At 35.8% G+C, this 4,761-nt stretch overlaps 1 long non-coding RNA gene across 1 annotated transcript; it reads left to right on the top strand.

The window, feature by feature from the left end:
* Positions 1-204: 204 nt before the first annotated feature.
* Positions 205-4,177, top strand: LOC148223984 (uncharacterized). Its single transcript, XR_015803562.1, has 3 exons — positions 205-335; positions 2,695-2,793; positions 3,469-4,177. It is a non-coding gene; the product is annotated as an uncharacterized LOC148223984 (long non-coding RNA).
* The last annotated feature ends 584 nt before the right edge of the window (positions 4,178-4,761 follow it).

The following is a 4,761-nucleotide window of genomic DNA, read 5'->3' as shown; positions in this document are numbered from 1 at the left end:
ACATTGGCACATTGCAGGGAACAATGGGCTGCATGTGGAGACATGAAGGAAAGCAGATGAAGAACAGATCAGAGAAGTCAGATACTTTTGATATTGACTTTGCTGTCAGAAATAATGTACCTGGAAATACATGCTCAGTTTCATAGTGAACTACTTTTACTTTGTTTTCAGCAACCCTCCTAAGATGTTCTTGTGTGTCGTTTGTTTGGGGTCTTTTGTATAAGCTCAGAACCTGCAAGTTGAAAGTTATGCTCCTCCTTCCACATTAGTACCTCACATTTATAGACTGAAGCATGCTTTCCTGTTTCCCTCTGAATTTATCTCCCTGGCAACATGTAAGCCACTTGGGATTCTTTAGCTACTAACTTTTTACTTCTTCTGAGGGCTCAAAGAGAGTTCTAACGGCTGTTATTTTCTGAGTAAGATACAATGTTGAACAGAACATTGTAAATTCATTATATTTAGTGGTTTAGTGTATTTTCATGTAGTTTTTCACAGCCTTTAGTAAGGTAGGATGTGAGGGTTGCATGAGTTGGCTGTGCCAATGAAATTATTACCAATTGCCAAAAAGGGCAGTCCTGCTCCCTCCTCCGTTCTGGTTCCTGTCTGACCCTATGTTGAGCTGACTTGGCATACTAAACTGACAGAGGCAGGTTCACTTTTTTCAAAAAAGAAAAGGATTTGATACCAATGTTGCAAGTTGAAAAGTCTTGAGAAGGCCACCTATAGTGCCTTTGAATTAATAGATTGGTTCTGGTATCTTAAAACTCCTAATGTATATAGTCACAATGTCTCTTGAGTCTCTTTGGGTTCTTTTTACTATTGTTCCTTTTTCTATTATTATAAATGATATTTTAATGTAAGAATGATGATTGCAATTGAAATGGATGATTATTAGAAAAATAGATTTGACAATCTGAGACAGCTAATGGCATTTTCAGTTTTAAGGATTGTAAGGTATCCATTTATATCCTAAATTTATAGGGAAATAATTATATCTCAGTATCTTGGTAATACACACACTGTCTATCCATTTAAAAACAAAAGTTAGAGAAGGTATTCATTTTTGAAGTTATTACAGTTTTAGAGAATTTTCTTTCTTTAATCTTGGAATAGTAATTTTTAGCCAAATTAGTCATCTGATATATTGAATGAATCAGATTCTTAATCTTACTGTGCACAAAATTTATTCTATATACAGAATTAATATTTAAGCTTTTTTATTTAAATTGATTTTGATTAATCTTGAAGAGCGCATTGCATCCTAGGTAGGAGGCACTATATTCAGTAAAGAATGCCAACTTTGCCAATGGTTGAAGACATTGTAATGATAAAAAAGAAAAGTGGGGAAGAAATCCAAAACGGTCTGAGCAGCCATTCTACTGCAGTGACAGCAGCAGTTTAGAACATGTATCAAAATGAATGGGCTTTGCATAATTGATTTCAAGATACTGGTAGCCTGAGGTCTAAGCTGCTCTAACCCAGAACTTTTTAGCCATGCTACAAAGAAGGGAGAAAACTGCAATCTGCTACAGGGAAGGTAGAGAATAGCATTGCTGTTAGAGTAAAAGCATCAAAAGTAGGACAGAGCTACCCCTTTTGTATATTCATTGAGGTTATTCTGTTCATCTCATTCAAGTGTTGTAAAAAGCTATTTTAGAGTCTTTGTGCAATACCAAACACTGAGATTTAGAATCTTACTACTTAGTAGGTTTTATTACCTAATTTGAATGGCTTGCCTGTGCAAAATGTAATAGCTGTGCTGTGAGATCTCTTGTAACTGGGAAGCATTTTGAATAAACTCAGCAAAACTAGAGGTGCAAAAATATGCAAAATGCCCTTTTGGGATCCGTTTTACCTGCTTCTTGTTGCATATTCACACACAAATACTAGTTTTATAATGTTCTGCTTTGGTGTGAATCAACAAGTGTGTTTCCTGGACCTTCCTAAAAGGAAGAGGATTATGTGCATTACAGAAGAGCATATAACTATATTACAGGATGTGAAAACACTAATAGCTGGATTTAAAATTGCTGTGTTGAACAAATGAGAACATGTAATTTTAATGTCCTGTTTCCTTGCTGCATCGTGCAAATATTGTACTGCATATTGTCTGTTTTGCTTTGCCTCCTCTGGATACAAACTTGTGAATATATGAAGAATCTGTATCCATGCAACAGGCTCCTGAGAGTAGAATTATTATATATAGAGGAAAAAATAGATTAACTTTTTCTGAATAGAATCAAAGATGGGTAGGTGAGGTGAAGGACTGGAAAACAAGATTTGAATGAACAATGACAGGATTCCCAGGCTATTAGTCTGCATCTTTAGAAAACCATGACAAAGTTCTTCATTTGTGTTTGTTACGCTTCATCCAGCAATGTGAAATATTGACCATGACTTCTTTATACATGAGTATTCTGCATAGATCAGCATCAAGCACCTTAGTTATGCCCTAGCTCATATAAAGAGCTAAATTATATTAAGAAGAATATTGCACATTTATCAGTAGCATACTGTTTATTCTGAGAGGATCTAGAGCTGTGATTGACTGAATGAGGTTCAGTACTCTATAATTAGGAGACTTATAACCTATCTTTTAAAAGTTTGACTAAGGAAAGTTTGAGTAAAGCTAATTCTGTGTTACTGGAAATGCCTTATTAATTTATTTTTTTATTTGCTCTACTTTTACAGAATCTTCATAATCTCCACAGAACTGTTGCTGTTGTTGTTCAGAGGCTGCTGAAATATCCTATATTGTTTGAACAGAAACTGCCTCAGAAAGATAATGAGGTAAATCTTTGGTAATTTTTGTTTGGTCTTAGGCTATTTAGTTTCGTAATATTCTTTACAACAGAAAGTTATGAACAGGTTCTTGTGACCCATTCTAATGGATATGTTGATCTATGCAACCCATCTTTTCCGTTCCGGTAAAGTCATCAATTTGTTTCAGTGGTTGAATCATGGTTTTTGAGATTTATGCTGAAATTATTGAAGGAGAAGAATACTGGCCAGGTTGTAACATCTTTTACAATATTCCAGTGCTATTCTTGAGAATGTTTCGCAGAGCCCATAGGCAAAAAGTTGTGTGGTTGTTGGAGTCTGAAAAAACAGTTCAGAGAGACATCAGCAAGTTCTAGTGAAGATCGAAAAACATAGTCCTAGATACTAGAGTTTCTGTAGAGGCTCCAGGAACATGGTTTTAGACATAATAAAGCTATAGTAAGAATATTGCTTCCATTTTTCAGATAGAGCAAGATAGACCATATGCGTAGTTTATAGGTAAGCTGGAGTGCTAAGAAACTAGAATTCTAATAGGTTAAGAAGTGTTTCGAGTTCGTGTCTTTAGCTTGTTGGGAAATTTGTATATAAGAATCTATGTATAGGGGAGAGATTTGCTTCGCTTTGCCTTTTACTTTTGTTCCTGCTTTCTTGCTTCTCTCTTCACCGCCATCATCATCACCCAAGAAGATAGGAGCTGTGGCAGCAACATCAGCTTCCCAGGACCTTGACAGGAGCAGCTTCTACTGTTGGGAAGGATAAATAAAACAGTTTTTAGGATGTTTTTTGTGCATCAAGAAGGTGGGGATATTGGGAAGGATAAGGATTTGACAGGAAGATCCCACAGATATGTATGTGTAACACAAAGATCTTTGAATGTAGAATCTGAAGAAGGAATAGAAATGATAGCAAGTTTTGATATAGAAGAAAATAATTACTGAGCCAGTCTTGCTGGGTAACTAGAAGGCAAAGAACAAAGTGAGTTGGAAGGGGCTTTTATGGCTTAGAGCAAAGGATAAACCCACCTCAAACAAAAGATGTTTTTACCAAACAAAAGAATTTTCACAGGCAAACAAGAAAGCCAATGTTGCAAGAAGAGAAAAGATCTCAGAAATTTCCACAGCAAAACAAGTCCCAAAATTTAATATGTAACTACTAACTCGGATTATTGGCTAGTCACTAACATAATATAGTAATTTTAGCAGTTTGGATAGGTTGTATGTAAATGTAAAAGGTATTGTGTATGATGCTGATTGCTAGCCATGTATTAAGATGCTCTGTAATGAAAAGTATATAATGTATTTTAACCAGAACTAGAATGGGACATCAGGACACAGAGCTTGCCTACAGCCAGCAGCTATAAACTCACCCACGACCCACAACTGCTGTAACCTCGTCTATGCAATAAACAATATTTTTGAGAGTCGTCTGAAGCCTCCGTCTCTCTGTCAGACTCTTACATTCTACTTCTAATTGGAACTTTACTTCTATTTAGGGCTCTATAACAAACTTTATTTTTTTTAATATCTCAGAAGAGGAGACGGGCAAAATAATCAGGTTCTGCTTTGAAATGGAGAAGTCATTTGTGCAGTTTTGACCATCAAATCATACTAACATTAGTGGTGAGCCAAGAATCCTCAGAATGAATTGTCATGGAAACATTGAACAAGAAGGAAACACCCTTGTTTAATTCCTTACTCTTTCAAGTTGTTTGCTAAATTTGACCACACATAGCTATCTTTACATGCTTTATCTTCTAAATAACCCTTTTCAATATTTTGAAGAAACCTGGGAGAAGAAATGCAGAGGATCTTTGACAGGAATCACAGTCTGTGCCTTCTTGAAGAGCTGGTCACTGAATCTGTTTAAATACGTAGTGGGCTGGTCTGTTCCGCCAGTAGGACAAAAGAATGTTGACATAAACTGATGGCTGAATATTCAAGGGTGAGGTTTACAGTAGATATAATAGAAAGAAAGTGG

The sequence above is a fragment of the Sturnus vulgaris genome, chromosome 4, assembly GCF_052056855.1.
Source record: "Sturnus vulgaris isolate bStuVul1 chromosome 4, bStuVul1.hap1, whole genome shotgun sequence".
NCBI classification, from domain to species: Eukaryota; Metazoa; Chordata; class Aves; order Passeriformes; family Sturnidae; genus Sturnus; species Sturnus vulgaris.
This window is presented reverse-complemented; position numbering and strand designations above follow the sequence as displayed.